Below are 16,859 nucleotides of genomic sequence, written 5' to 3' on the forward strand. Positions count from 1 at the left end.
TTCTTAGAAGAACAACATGCTGCACATCTATTACTTTATATAGAATAAAGAACTACTTTTTAACTTCACAACACATACACAGGCATGTAGCTCTGATAGGTATTTATTTTGGTTTAAACAAAGTCTTATCTAATACAAGGTGGCAAAATAAAATCATGTAGAAGAAACACCATCTTCTCTGACCAAACACAATGTTTTGGTTAAGGACTACTGTCAAGCAACTGATGCCAGATTAAATGCAATTATTAACTGATTTTACAAAGAAAATATGAATAAATGTGTTGACATCAACTTCTGCTTTGTAATAACTGACATTGGCCATATCAAGATAAATAGCTGTTCTGGTTTCCGTTTGTAGTACGCTTGTAGTCCAAGTAATATTGACCAATCACGTATCAGCGGGCTACCGGCTTCCATCAACGGCTATCTGATGATAATTTAGCTTCTTATTAATCTCTATCAACAGACATCTGCATGCTAACAGCTAACAATCTGTTCGAGAGCTAAAATTCATCTTGAGATAAATTCCCTGACGTGGTGTCACGAAAGCCGTTCAGCGTCCAGATTCCCCTCGAATGCATCAGAAATGATCGATCCGATCTCCGTTGACCGTTGTCCCCAGATTGTCGCCAGACTACAGCCGATGGGATCCGAGATTGAATAAACTACAATAAATTAACCTCCTTATACTCTCACCTTTATGCTTGCATCTTAAAAACACTGCTTGCATGTCGAAACTCATTCAACAGTTTTTGTGTATTTTATCTCTAGCACTGTAGTTCCATACTGTCTCTTTTTGAGCACAATAAAGGATGCAGATCTGACGGACAAATAGGGCTGAAACTATAGGTGTTATTTCTCTTTAATGTGAACCAGCAGGGCGCCCTCTGAACTCAGGACAGAGACATCTACAGTACATTTATATTAAAGGTTAGACTCCTACAGCAAAAAACAAACTTTATAATCTACTGATAACTTGTATCTGAATGCAGGAAATCGACTGCAACAGTACTCACAAATAATAAATAAAATAAATACATTTTAACTCATTTTTCAAAACACAGCACAGACTCACAAATCAACGAGACGGAGGAGGAAGTGCCGATTAAAAAACTTTACTTGTGCTTTTATCACGTAGCAAACACGCTCCCTGAAGCCTCCCGAAGGCAGTTTGAGTTACACTGCTGAATTGTTTGATCCGAAGAAAAGAACACATTTCACTTGTGGCATTTTGTGCTTGCGTCGAGTTTTGTTGCTGCAGATTCCTGAAAAGTTGAATTTTGGAGAAAGTTTGAAGAGTCAAACTTCTGCATTATGTAAAACCCAAATGTTCCCCATAAATCGTGATATTGTCTCAGAGAGAGAGTGGGCTGTCCACTTGCAGAGGAAGCTAAGAGAGCAGCGAGAGAGGGAAATATGCTTAATGCAGAACTTTGACACCATTTTTCTTTTTAAAAGGGCGACTTTTTCAGATCACTATTTAGGGAGAGTGCTGGGCTGTGGGCAAACACAAGCAATTTAAAAGCTCAAGCACCAATTAGGGAATGGGCTTGTTGTGCGGGCGGCCTTTGATGGAATACAACTCAGGTTTATGAGCCATGGGATGATGGGAAACGGTGTTCAGGCAGGCTCGGGGACCAACACACGTGTGCACTCAACAAAAGGGTATCATGTGAATTATTGCTTTGCATTAGCGTAACTTTTTTCCCCACAACATTTTTAAAGTGATTTATTTGCACTTTAATTTTCAGCGCAACAGAAGACTGTCTAAGTATGCATTTCTTAAAGTATCAATATGTTTAAAGCTGAATGGATAGTTTCTAAATAAAGCTTATCTTAGTTAGTGAAGTTGGGATAGTTGCACAAATCCTCCCACCTCATACTTTTGAAACAACTCCATTTGTCATACACCCACTGTCACGACACACCGCCTCTGTGAGACTCAATACTTTTGCACATAATTTATTGCATGTAACAATTCAAGGACAAACAACTTGTGTAACTAACCAGTCAAATACAGACTACAGCGAGAGCTTCAGTGTCTCCATGGATTGTCACAGCATGATTATATCAGGATGGTTACATGCACACCAATTTGTGCTGGTGTACGTTTGTACCTGTGTGTGTGTGTGTGTGTGTGTGTGTTTGTAGCGATGTGTTGTCATTAAAAAGAGATTACGAATCAAAGTGCTACATTAACAATATTTAGCGTTTGCGTTGGTGTGTTGGTAATTAACACCATATTGATTATACCTCGTCTCCCACTCGACTCTGAAATAAACACATACTTCATTCTGTCTGACAGCGACTGGGTCATTAAGTTTACAGGTTTTTATGAGTAATGTCAAGAACAACACATTTAGGTTCAGTTCAATTCAGCTGAATGAAGGGCGATCAAGCTACAATTACAATTTCATTAAGCAGAAATTGATTGTAATTTGTAGAAGCTTTTTGTATTCACAGAGAAAGGAGTTTAGTTTAGTTTAGTTTTTGGGCTCAAATAGTTGAAACATATGACCTTAAAGAGGGGGTATTATGCTGTTTCACATTATAAGATATACATATAATGTTACAATGTTGGATGTCCAGACTAAACGTGGGTAAAGTTTCAAATCTGTAGGTAAACGTATGTTGGAGTAATCCCCTGGCTTCTCAGCTCAGTCTGCAGGCTGCTGTGAACGGCAGGTTTTTTTTTCTACACGCTGCACTTTGTGACATCACATCAGCAGGCTTCAGAGAGCTGGCCAATAAGAAGAAAGCGGGCTTGTAGGGGTGGGGTTTCTTAAAGGGACAGAGCTGACTGAGTCATTTCAGGCAGAGGCTGTATGAGGGCCTGCACGGAGCACCAGTGTGAGAAAAATGAGGAGTTTTTTAACTGTAAATTGCTACTCTGCAGGTATCACAGAGTGAAAGATGAAGCTTGAAATCAGCATAATACCCCACATTTAAGATGAAGGTCAGTGAGACATTTAGTCAGACGGTAGTCAGAAAACACATTATGTCTTTCCTTGTGTATATTAATCTAAACCATCTACATACAAATTTCATAGTAAAATTACTTTAAAGATTCAGTCTCGAAGATTTCATTTTCGTTCTCTTTGGCGCCTCTAATGGCGATAAACGGTAATTGCGGGAGTCAGTTCCCAATGTAACCAGATGTCCACAATTGGCTCCCTTTGTAACAGTTGTAACTCTTTTCCTAATAAATTGTAATTGCGGGAGCACACTTCCCAGATATCCAGACAGTGTCACATGTGTGACGTCCACGGTTGGCTCCGGTCGTAACTCTTGATTTTCCTCGCTGACGGTCGCTTTCCTTTTTAGACTGTTTGCTTCATCTGAGCGTTGAGTTTGTTTCTTTTTCTTTGGATTTTCACTTATTTTTGAAGTTGTATCTGTAGTCATCCATCTTTTCTTTGTTTGTTCAGCCATATTAGATTACTGTTTACTCGCAACACTTCCGCAGAGAGCGGAAAAGCAGCCGCTTAGCTCCGCCTACCCTCTCTGGCAGACCAACCACTGCTGGCTGATGGAAATCGCGTCACTAACTGGACGCTGCTTGTGATTTTTTCCACAAAAGTCGCCACAGACACCCAGTCTGTAATACTGCAAATACAAAGTCTTTCATCAGTGGGCCATAGGCTCAATCACCATTGTGTTACCTAATTCGGTGATAGTGACTTAACGGAGATTTATTTAAATGAAAATCTTCGAGATTATCACTTCAATATTATAACTTTAAATGTGTTGCAATGGTACAAGCTTGTGCTGGACATTTTAAAATGTAATCTTTAAGCCGTTTCACTTTAAAGCCTGTGGCTCAGATCAGTAAATCCTGTCTCACACACAAGGGAGACCCTGAGCCATTCACACATTGGTGCACTGGCACGCTCAGCAAGCCAGACAACCTGCCGACCAATGCCACAGAGAGACCATGGTGCACCTGGGCCCTTTGTATAAACTGGCAACCAGAACAGACGAAGTAAAAGTTAAATGAAAGGACAACAAAGTTTAAATAAATGCAAGAAAGGAACCTTGGGAGCACATAAGAACAAACAACAACTACTGTATATAATAATGAGGAAAAATTATACCCAACCTGGGAAATTTAACAGTCAAGTGAACTTAATGAAAGCCTTGTTTGTTAACAGCAATCATAACCGCTCCCCACAAGGTTATTTACCTAACAGTATAACACAGTTTTCTTAAAATGTATGATTATGACATAATGAGGGAGAAAAGCTGTTATAAAGTGATGCCGCCAGCCTGGTGCGTCACTAGGTATCCCAGCATGCACTGAGCATTAAATCAGCTGCTTGCAATACACAAGAGGGGTGAATCTTTAGCTGCATTCAAGTGGGTACGCACAGTTACACAGCTGCCATCAGATCTGCACTTGTTTGTGTGTGTGTGTGTACAGGTGTGAACATTCCAGCTCTAATAATGTTGTTCATTTATATCCCCTTGTTAGTTTTGTGTCTCTCTGCATGTGCACACATCTTGTTCACGTCCTTGACAGTGTTAGCACGCAGCGCCGAGGCCCTCTGATTGGGTCGCTGAGACCAATCGACAGATAAGCCGTTACCAATCAGAGGAGTGTGCAGGTAAATGAGGTCTGACGCAGGGCCGAGTCACAGCAGGGGAGAGCGAATCAGACTGTCGGCGCTCACACATCTTGACCCCTGAGCGACATTGGTGTGTGTGTGCGCAGACGCCATGACACATGAATCAAAAGCCATAAAGAAGAGGATTAGGATTTAGTTTGAAGTGAGTGTAAGTGGGAAGAAGGAAATCAACAATCAACCTAATGATGTGATGCCTTTGCAGAAAATATTGGCATTCACAGACGTATTCAGGGGACGTCAGCGTCCTTGCACTCCTGACCAAGCAAACTTTAATCTCTCCTTGTCAAACTGGCTCACCTCCCCCTAATCAGCTCCCATCTTTCTATCTTCGCTTGCCACCTCCTGGCAGATGGAAATTAAATGTGGCAGTTATATTAGGACAGCTGGGCGCCTTTTAGGGCACAGAAGATTGGCAATGATTAGTTCAGTTTAGTCCTGGTTTAGTTCGGCAGCGCTCAGTGTCAGCTGGGACGGCTGGGGATATTATAATGGACAAGCAGCACAGCCTGAAGACACCTGATAGCCAAACACGCAGTTTATCACACCAACCTCTCTGCGGTTAACTTAAAAGTTTATAGGACTATTAGATATATTATGTTTGCACTCAAATGGCTCATGAACACACTTACAAATGTTAAATCATATGCAATAGAGTGCAACCTTTCTTCTCAGTGAAAACCTTTTTCGATGTTACAATGACAATTATGAGCCAGTCTGCTTTATGCCTTTTAACATGTGTCAAGTGTGTAACCTTGTAAACATCTCCATGTGGTGTTCTTCATGTGCTACAAGACATATCAGGGACAACATCAGCAGTCATCTCCATGGCTGGGCCTGTCTGCTTTTAAACTGCAGTGTACCAAGGACAGGCTGAACAACACGTTTTCACATTGGCAGGTTTGAGACGTCACAAACCTAAGGAGCCAATCTCGTTAATGCACGGGGTGACGCTATGCTTATCATTATGTGTAACCTATGGCAACCACTTCTGCGATGTGCGAGCCAGCTGTAACCGTCATCATCATTTTTGCAATCTCACTACTGACTACTGACGTTAACGTTACTACTACTAATGACTACATTTCAAGCTAGCTAAGTTTCAACAAGTTGCCACTAAACGATGGCAGAGACATGTTTTGTTTTCATGATGGAGGGGGAGGTTGGAAAAGTGCATAGTGGGCGGGGCCTATGTAGGTTCGTGTATTTTTAATGAGGGAGAAGGAGGAGATGCCTTGGGAGGATTTTTATGAGGTAATTAAACTTTTTTTTTTTTTGACAAAAACATAGACAATTCATTAATTCAGGCAGAGCATTTTATATGTCTTAAAACATGGTCTTTAAGTACACCCAGCTGTATCCTGGATTTTATTCACAAAGGGGACCATTGTTTTTCCAAAATTATCATCATGCTATTTTGAACCAGGCTTGAATCTAGCATAAGACCATAAGGTCATTATGGAAATGTTTACTGAGGTAATGAATACGTTTTAAAGTAGGCTTATTTTCCAATTAAGTTCTATGCTGTCTGATTAATGTTTGCTGTGAGTGTAGTCGCCCCCTGCTGGCCATTTGCTTTACATCCCCTCCTCATGTACAGCCTCTGCTTTAAGTGTGTTTATTTGTTCAGATTACAAACCGATGAACTCAGACAGAGAGAAATATTTCTTGCCTTAGATTATTTCTATCCTAGTTTGAGGAAGGGATTTGCCTTTTACCAACCCAAACATGACCACCATTTGTAACTTCAAAAGAACACTGACACTTTCTTTATTTTAGGAAGCAGAAACAGGATCAAAAACAGGAAATGATCTACTGTGAACTGATTACAGTATGCACCAATAAGACACACGTTACCACTTTTGTGTCTCATAAATGAATACAACTGCTGTTGTTTTGCACCTGAAAACTGTTGTGTCATCCGCTCTCTGCGAAAATGGCCCCGCAGAACGTCGTGTAAAAAGGCTCTCTTGACCACTTAGAGAGTCACACAGACACATGAAGAGTCCCTTGAGACTCACCCAACGAGCTCTGTGGTGGAGAAAGAGACTTCTGGGGTTTGTAACTGCTTAATGTGTTTACTTTCTTTCCTCACAGGTTTCATTACTGCGTTATGTTTGTCAGTGGAGGTGATAGAGGTAGTCTGAGGTGGCGCACAGCACCTGTCAATCACCTGATTAGTGCCCTTTTATTTAAATAAATACCTGGCCTTAAAATGCTCATATTGAGGAAAAGTTGGAGCACAAGTCTTGGTGCATATGAGGGTGTAGATGTCTCAATTCCAACTGCTCGTCTTCCCAAGGTGAAGCATGCCTTGTTGCTGCGAGATAAGAATGTTATTCTATCAAATACTCCTGCTGCATTTTTCTGTCTCACAAAAGAAACAAGCGAGCACCATGCACGTCTTTGAACTTGCTTAACGTCTTCCTGCTTTTGTCATCCCTCTTTGTCTCCTTTTACAGCATCTCCTCGCTGTGATTCCTCTTTCATTCTCTCTCTTAGCCTGAAAAAAGCACAATGGCACCTTCGTTGGCAATGCAAATACATGTGGGGAAGGTGTGAGGCAGGAACGCTGTAATATAATATTCCTTCTCTGCATCTCCCTGCTAAAACAAGAAAACCAATTTTCTCCTCTCTCACATTTTCTGACACTTCCTCTGCTCTTTCATTCTCGCCATAACTCGTTTGCTGACTTTCTCATTTCCCCCTTTTCTCTTCAGACAGTCTTTAGCTCTCTTACAGTCTAAAAGGTGCCTTTGCAAACTTATCTAAGCACGTAAACTGCTGTCAGCTTCAACCCACGCACACAAACACACCTGCTTCTAGAGCAGCCTAATGACTAGCAGTATACTGCTGTGAAGAGAATAAATCACACACATACTGTATATGAAAGCACAACCATGACGCTCATTATGTGTAATTTGTGTTCAACAGAGTCAGTGGTCTCGCAGGGGAAAGTGATGACAAGAAAAAACACACTAAAATAAACACCACATCCTCTTTATCCGTTCCAAACATTCCATTTTGGATCTAACTTTACCAGACTCGGCATGATTTGATTTGTTTCAGACCACAAGGGCTTCAGCACAGACTACCTTTGTGTGCTGATGTGACTGGGAGTGTGATACTTTTATATATGTGTGTGAACATATTTCAGCTTTAGTCCATAGTTCTTGTTGCTAACGGTGTAGCATTGAAGCTTCCTTAAGATTAACATGTAGGTTACTGTAAGCTCCAGTAATTATACATGCAATGTAGAAAGTGTTAGTCGAAGGCTGTTCAAGGATAAATCTTTATGGACCCAGAAGGACCTGCGTCAGTATGACAAGCTGACTCCAGTGTTGCCACTTGGGTCGGTTCCAGGTGAAGCTGAAGAAGTTTGGAAACCAAAGAAATCTGCAGGTGTTTCAAAGCTCCGGACAAAAAGCCATTGCACTCTCATCACTATAGGGTACTGGAGAAATACAATTTAAGGACTTTGAGAATTTTAGTTTATTTTTAAATTTGTGTCTGGTTTATATAATTCTAAATGCCCTCCCCCTACGCGACTTTGTGTATACTCGCTATATCCTCAAGAATATCCTCTACAAATGATTGTACTATACCATTTCGCCGCACTGCTTTTGGACAATCAGCTTTTTTCTGTAAAAGCCACAAATCAGTGGAACTCCCTGCCTGATGCTGTGCGGAGCTGCAGCTCCATGAGCATCTTAGTAATCTTAGTAACTTTGTCGTTTGCTTTACACTGTACTGTTTGTTATTGTCCCATTTTTGTCTTGTGTTGACCTGCCAAGGGACTACAGGTGGGAATGAGCTTAAAGCTGGTACGGTGCATCAAATGGTGACATTTATGTTTTAAATTGTACATGGTCCCTTTTAAATAAAATCAAATAAATTAAATTAAATTAAATTGTTAGAATGGGCTCAACAGACAAGCTGTAGCCGTGTACAGCTCTGTAAAAAACATAAGTGACCCCTCCAAATGTTCCTTAAATCAGCATCTCTCTCTACATGTCACGGCCAGCCCAGTCCAGGTCTGAACCATTGAAAACCTCCTGAATGTGATCAAGAGGAAGATGGATGGACACAAGCCATCGAACACAGTCGACATGCTTGAATTTTTATTTTCGGTTGTTTTAACATGAACTTGTTTTCTTCATCTTTCTTAACCAGTCGTAATTTTCTGCAAATAAAAGACCTAAATGAGAATATTTTATTTGAAAGTAGGGAGAAATGTTTACAATAAAACAAAAAAATCACTTTACTCAAACACAAACCTATAAATTGTAGTTCCTTGGATGGTACATCGACTCGAGCATCATGTTGGACAAAAATGTCCTTTTCTTTACTTTCTTTTTCTTCTTTTCTTTTTTAGGTTATTGAATCCTGATAGTTTGGCTATAATAGCTGCCATACGTTCCAAAGTATGCAGCGATATTGTGCTTACAGGAACGAAACTGTTACATCCTGTTTTATTTTGTGTCTCCTGTTGAGCTCAGGTGAATCACCTGATTGCAGGCAGCTGTGCTTGGCTGAGTCTATTTAGGCACGGCCTTTGTTCAGTCCTCTCTGTCTCCATCCGGCTGCAGCAGCACCTTTGTGGCATCTGATATCAGGTTTTCAGTTAGAAATCCTAAATAAACTAAAATGCAATAACCTGCTCTCTTGGTGTTGTGTCCATTATAACGCTCGGTGTTGGAGCCAGCTGGAACACGCTGGAGGACTAAATGACTTTTTGATTGAATAAAAACTAACGACTTATTGAAATTGGTTAAGAAATAAAAGTTATAGTGTTATATTTCCAGAAAAAATGCAGCTCCCCTGTTTATTTGTCTAGTCTTCTATGAACACGCTGCTCATCTCTGTTTGATGCTTGCAGCTGCAGGCAATGAGAGCTGCTGGTAGCACAACACACCCAGATCTTCGACAGAACTGTGGATGAGCTGGGTTGTGGGTGAGGCAGGCGTTAGCTTCTGACAAGCACAAGAAGGTTTAAGTAAGAAGATACGATAGCTCTGGTTCTGAGTGAGTTTGTTGATGTTGATTTGAATGATAAGTCAGTGCAGTTCTCTTCTAACCCTGTACAGTAGCAACCACTGTCGTCATGGTGAGGGTAAACATATTACGACTGATATTGCAGCAGAAGGCGTGGACATGGCTTGAAAAGCAATCTTTATCACCAGCTGAGACCTAATAGGCTTCGCTAATCTGTAAACACAGAACTAATGCATGATGGGAAAGCCACAGCACGAGCATGTGTTAGTATGTGTGTTTATCCATGTGTTTGTGTGTGTGTTGGTATGAAGCTGGGGATTTGGGGCAGCTTTGACCCGTGCTGTACCGAGCGGAATGACTCATCATCTCTATAGTACACAACAGATGGAGCTCAGAGCTATTCAGATTCATATAATACCTCTCCATCCACCCAGCTCGTCCTCCCACACTCGCGAGTGAGAGAAAACTCCTCTTCATCCTCCACCGACTGACTCAAGTCTGTCGCACTGTTTACAAAAATATACTTTCAAGTCGATGAATGTTTACGGCCGTGAGAGTCGAGAAGAAAGCGAGACAGAGGGAGGGAGAGATCTCCTTCAGCATGTAATCTTCAGATGTTGTTTGTGTTAATACATTACAGTGATTTTGGAATGAAAGCCTTCATTTCCTGTCTCTCGCAAGTCCGCGGATCCACTCCATTATGTCGCCTTTCATCCGACCTCTTTGTGAAACGGCGACTCATTAAATCATCATTCATCTTTGTGATCAAAGAGCTGTGATTTTAGCCCCTGACACCATCAGCCTCATTTTTTAACGGGGGCTTTTAAACTAAACGCCTGACTTGACACCACGTCCCCCACGTCTCCCAGCGTGAACTCATCTCTCCTCCATCCTGTGGGGAATAAAACCATTTACTGCAGCTCCACTGATTCCAGTAATTAAGAAGTACCTGCTTCCGGCCACTAGATGATGCTAGTGGATCACTCACATGGCAGCAGCAAGCTCTGGAAACAGGAGGTATAAATGCACATGCTTCAGCGTTCAGCAGACAAAAGCAGGGCAAATCATACCTAACCTTTTAAATGTGCTCGGCTGAGATGAACATTATATGGTTATGGAATGCAATCACGAGCTCCTGCTGATCTGAGAACGTCGGAAATCAAAGCCTTGTAAATGGGAAAGCAGTGAGATGGAAAACTGCATTAAAACGAGGGAGTTTGGGAGCGATCACGGCATTTGTACGCCGAGGAGAGAAATGATAAACAGAATTAGAGGCAGCAAAGAGGAGACTGAATGAGACGCAGATAAACAATACTCTGGGCAAGCTGCGCGTCTGTCTGTGCGTTACATTTGGAAGTCGCAAACCTGCGAATGGAATACATCAGAGTGCTTAAACAAATCCATGTGACAGGCAAATCTTCTCAGATGTGTTTGTGCAGTTTCTCTGTTTCTGTTTTTTAATGCAACACCTTCCCATGCAGCCACATGAAGCTTGTACCAGATAATATACGGCGGCAGGGCGTCGCTCCACCCGAACCAAGCTAAAGCGAATTTTAAATATAAAGTGTGCGTCCCTCCCTCGACTGTAATCCATGCTGAGATTCTGCGCTTCCGCGTGGAGGATATGAGCGAAAGAAGGCGAGGCAGGGGAGACATTTGTTTGTCGTGCATGTGTGTGTGTGTGTGAGAGAGAGAGAGAGAGAGAGAGGGATGGAGGGGCAGAAGCAGCGTGAGTTTGTGTGTTTTGTGCAAGTGAGAAACTGATAAGTTGAGCTGACTGACAGAGGGAAATGCGTGTGTGTAGTGTGGGAGGATACAGCTTAGCATGTGTACGCTCGGCAGCGTGATAACACTTGGACTCTCTCCTGAATCCACGTCAGCGGCACAATCAGCCACTTCAGCAACACGATCAGAACCGACTCGCAATCTCACAGGTAGCTGCAGATATTATAGATATCTATATATGCGACCTTATAGAGTTTACCCTTTGAATTCACCTCTGAGAGAGACGTTAGCTGTGACTTAGAAAGGTCACCATTAACCAGAAGAGCCTGAGTTTGATCCCGTGACTTTCGAAGCCTCCTTTACCATGACATTAAACCTTCCTGCTAACTGGCCGACCCGCAGGACAAAACACATTTCCCTGTTGTATCAATTTATACATCGCTAATTTACTGTTGTACCAGCTCATTAACCTGGAATTTATCAGTAACCTCGCGTTAAGGACTCGGTAATGGGGGAAGAATGAAGCTGAGGAAACAGATGATAGTCATTTGCTTGTAATTACTAATCTGTTTACCGGTGAACATTGGATACTCTGAATCAAATGGCAATTATGAAAACTCAACAGCAACAATAATGCAGCTTTATTATACTGTCAGAGGACATATAGAGCCTGTTATTAAAATTATTTTGCTGTAAATGGATGTGTTTCTGATTTATTCAGTAAATAAAAAAAGCATGCAAGCTCTGCACCTGAGTCTCTCTGTGTGCCTGGTTCTAACTGATGCGTCTCACACCATCAGGTGGTCCGGTGTGTTTGCTGCAGGCCACATACGCTAAACGATCTCCTGCGCTCGGTGCAGCGCCACCTGAACTCATAATGCAACACTCGTAATAAGAAGCGATGTAGTTGGCACTGGTTTATGTTGCACACACAAATAAAATCACTCATAAAACCTGATTGAGTTTTAAAAAGCACATAAACACTGATTTTCTCAATCAGCTCCCAACAACGTGCATCCTTCATGAACATACTTTTCTGCCAAATGATCTGTATTTGAGTTTGTGCCTCAGCACTTGGCGCTGATTTGAGGCGGATGTTGCTCTGTAGGAATGCAGTGATCACGCTGTGTGGCGTCCTGGTTAGAAGCATGGCTTTGAGCTGTAATGTCCCAAATATGTTTCAGCAGTGGATCTTAGTTTCCTGCTTCTTGCATGAACAAAGGAGACAATAAAGTATTTTCTATTTTATTCTATTCTAAGCATAACTGATGAAACCACACCCACACAGTCCTGATGAAGGACGTCAGCTGAGTCTTGTTTTTCTGAACGAAAACTTGTATTATTTTTTCATATCATGACCTGTCCAGGGTGTACCTGCCCAATGACAGCTCGGATCAGCTCCAGCCCACCACAACTCTTAACAGGATAAACAGTATAAATAATGGATGGATGGATATTTAATCTTACAGAGAAGCAACTGTGAGGATCTTTTCATGTTGCATGATTTTGGCCCTGTGGACAAAGAGGTGTGTCTCATCTCTTTGCTGATCTTGTCCTGTACATGAATTCAGACTATTCTCTAAAGAAAAACTCCTCCTGCTTCCTTTAAACTGGACAAAGTTTTACTCATTGTGAATGTTTGTAAGGGAAAATAAAAACATAGGCTCTTTTGGTCTGCATAATGTCGTCGCTTTGGCGTAATCTGACCCGATGAACCATGAAATACGGAATATAAGACGCAGTCTGTTTTGGGGGTATCCCAGAGGGAAAAAGGTTTTCTATAGCTATTTATTAATAAAAACGTGTGCACAAGTTATTTAAACACTATTTCAATTTATTTTCATTTAAAACACATTCAAAACACACAAATTACAGCCTACCATGTGTTTTCGCCATGTCGAGTTTGCAATCCTGCTAGCTACCGGTGCTGTAGCTAGCGGTAGCTTGAAGCCTACGGTAACGTTGATTGTTGTGAGAGTGGCGGCTGCAATGTCGATCATGACGGTGCATGTCTGTGACGAGGCGTTAGCAACAATCAAGTTTAAAACAGAGCGGAAAACACCAAACAGCACTGCGGCATATTGTAAATAGGAGACGTTGTAGCAAGTCGGACCTGAAAACAGTTTAATGCGGATATGTGACGTCATCACTTAACCGGTTAGCGCCATCGTCTGGGTAAAATACTGTAACACAATAAAATACCTCTCTACATTTTATACTGGTATATTGGTCGCACCGGTATACAGGGGGGGGGGGAGGTATTAAAAGTGTTCAGGGTCACAGGGGGTGCTGAAGCTGATCGCAGCTGTCATTGGGCGAGAGGTGGGGTTACACCTGGACAGATCAATCTCAGGGCTGACACACAGAGACAGACAACCTTTCACGCTCAGGCTGGACGCCTAGAGTCACCACTGAACCTAACGAGCATGTCTTTGGACTGTGGGAGGAAGCCGGAGTACCCGGAGAGAGCCCATGCATGCATGGGGGAGAACACACATAATCCAACCCCTACGTCCGAACCAGGATTCTAACCAGAAGCCTTCTAGCTGTGAGGCGACAGCGCTAACCACCGCACCACTGTGCAGCCTGTTTAAGACTTAAGATTTTTCAAAGACTGGAAGACTTAAAGATATATTTGTGTTTTTAACTGGTCTGCGATACTATTTCTGACAATCGCCTAAAAGTTCACCTTGAACAAACTTTATTTCATTATCACAGGTGAGAGTTGTATTTTTTTGAGCCATGGTCTAAGCACAGAACAAACCATGAAATGCATTTTGCTTTTCAGAAAGGCATGCATTCAAAAAAAACTCTCTCATTGTAGCAATTCAATCTTACACTGCAGGGCACAGGAGCTAAAATACGGGGTGATTATAGGAAAAGTGGCGACCTATTTTCTCTGATGTTGACTTTTGGTAGATGATTAGATTGTATCGCTTTCAGGCTGTGATATGTTTCCACCCACCTGCTTTTATGACTTTCAATACTATGTATGAAAAACTGAACAGAAATGCCAAAAGGTCAAGAAAAAAAAAAACAGGCTTAGGTGGAAAAGATAAAAAGGAATAAGTCCACATAAAGAAGTTGCGATAAAGCCTGATGGAAATGATTTTTCAAATGAATGTGTTCCAGGAAGATTTTGAGAGCCATTTTGGCTCGCAGGAGAAAATCTATTCCCCGTACTCGGGCATGGATCAATGGATAAGAAAGATGGAAAATATCTGATCTTACATCACAGCCAGGAAACCACAAAACCTAAAGTTCTCCTTCAACATGGCTTTAATGCAATGATACATCTGCAGCATTAGCCTGCCCTTCTACCCCTTTGTACCTCTCACAGACGAGCCTAGCCGAGCAAGGCCCCTTCGATCCGTCTTATCCCGCTTCATCCATCCCACCTACATAACTACACATGCAAACACACACAGTTATCTGCAGCTGCATCAGCAGACAGGGCTCGCTAAGCCTTGATGGAAGCTTTATGTTTAAAGCAGTATGTGGTGCATGGCGGGCTGTGAGCAGACGCTGTTTGTCTAAGTGCTGATTAGAGCTGTTGACCGCCTGACAGGACCATTAGTGACATCTTCTTCATGGACTCTGAAGGGCCCTGTAATGCTGTCTGTCTGTCAGCCTGTGTCTCTGCATGTTCTCTGTACATGTTCATCAGCTTCACTTCCATAACCTTTCACTTCCTCTGTCTCCTCAGCCTTCAGTATGCATGACTGTCCACAAGGTTTTCACAACTTTCCGATAGCGAGGTCTACTGTACACGAATCGACCCTTTAACATCACAGCCACTATTGTTCGGCTAATGTACAGAGATACTTCTCTGACCGAGTGCAACCTGGTCTAAGGAAACTGAAATAAAGTACATGTGATGTTCTGATATCCATTAAACAAACATTACTGGAAAAAATCACAAGCGGAGCCCAGTTAGTGACGCAGTTAGTGACGCGTTTTCCGTGTCAGCAGTGGTTGGTCTGCCAGAGAGGGTAGGCGGAGCTAAGCGCCTGCTTTTCCGCTCTCTGCAAGTGTTGCGAATAAACAGTAATCTACTATGGCTGAACAAACAAAGAAAAGATCGATGACTACAGATACAACTTCAACAAGAAGTGAAAATCCAAAGAAAAAGAAACAAACTCGACGCTCAGATGAAGCAAACAGTCTGAAAAGGAAAGCGACCGTCAGCCAGGAAAATCAAGAGTTACAACCGGAGCCAACCGTGGACGTCACACATGCAACTCTGTCTGGATATCTGGGAAGTGTGCTCCCGCAAATACCTTTTATCGGCACAGGTGCCGCCAAAGAGAACGAAACTGAGAACTTCGAGATTACATCTTTAAAGCCACTGGCGCCTAAATCTACACGGGCCTTTGAACTAAGTAATTCGGCGTCTTATTGCATAGTCGTAAGCAACTAAAAAGTAGTAGAAGTTTGTTTTAATCCAAATTTAAAATATTGTCATGAAGTGTCTTTTCTGATATGGGGTTAGAATTGGCCACAGTTAAACTCTGACATTTATTACAAAAACCCCTCAACTAATTTTGCCAAGTGGTCAGTAAGTCACTTTTGATCACCTCAGGTTATTTTTGAGTTATATATCCCGTCTGGCCTGGGAATCTCCCAGGAGGAGCTGGAAAGCGTTGCTGGGGAGAGGGACGCCTGGGTCACCTTGCTTAGCCTGCTGCCACCGCGACCCGGCCCCGGATAAGCAGGAGATAATGGATGGAATGGATGGATGGACGTTATTATTGAATGATGTGGAAGTGAAGTGTCAAGGGTGTCTATTTTTGCCTGTGAATGTTAAGCGTGAGTCATTGGCGGCTGGTGTGGAGCGACAGCAGGGGGAGTTTTAGCCCCATAACAATATAGTTGTAGCTAACACTACAGAGTCGTCATTAAGCATTACATTGAAAGCTTTGGAAACAAATAGTTAACAAATGCTAACTACTCTCTGTAGCACTCAGTGACCAATTTCATTGTTTTCACTGGGCAGAGTTTTTGTTTCCCTCTCTGATTCTGACTCAGACGTACTGTTGACTGCACTGCAGTGACTGTCACATGCATCATTACTGCGTGGGTAGAGATCTTAATCAAAACATGATCTACCACTCCTCCACAGTCTTGAGGAATCGTCTAAAGAGCAAAATGAGCAGTTTGAACTAGGTTTTATGATGGACTGCTCTTAAATGATAAATGGACTGCACTTATATAGTGCTTTTCTTGTCTTCAGTCCACTCAGAGCGCTTTTACTCTCATTAACCTGGATGGCAAAGGCTACTATGCCAATCTCCAGAATTATGCACGTTCACACACAAGGCTTTGCAATTTAGGGTTCAGGGAATAGATTGTATAAAAAGATGGACGACATGACCGCTCCCAAAAAGTGAAGCCAAAACATTTCTATCGCTCCCTGCTGACTGGCTGCAGTATAGGTCATAAAGCCTGCCTCCTCCATGTTAACAGATGGGACATGAGTCAAACTATAAAATCAAAACACACGCAAAAATACATTTT

General features: G+C 42.1%; 1 protein-coding gene across 2 annotated transcripts in view; it reads right to left on the reverse strand.

Moving 5' to 3' along the window:
- Positions 1-16,859, reverse strand: part of astn1 (astrotactin 1) — a 440,186-nt gene that overhangs the window by 63,848 nt on the left and 359,479 nt on the right. The gene's annotated exons all lie outside the window — the stretch shown is intronic.

Source organism: Semicossyphus pulcher, unplaced genomic scaffold, assembly GCF_022749685.1.
Source record: "Semicossyphus pulcher isolate SPU_LCO1_2020_fin unplaced genomic scaffold, fSemPul1.0.p SCAF_7, whole genome shotgun sequence".
Lineage (NCBI taxonomy): Eukaryota > Metazoa > Chordata > Actinopteri > Labriformes > Labridae > Semicossyphus > Semicossyphus pulcher.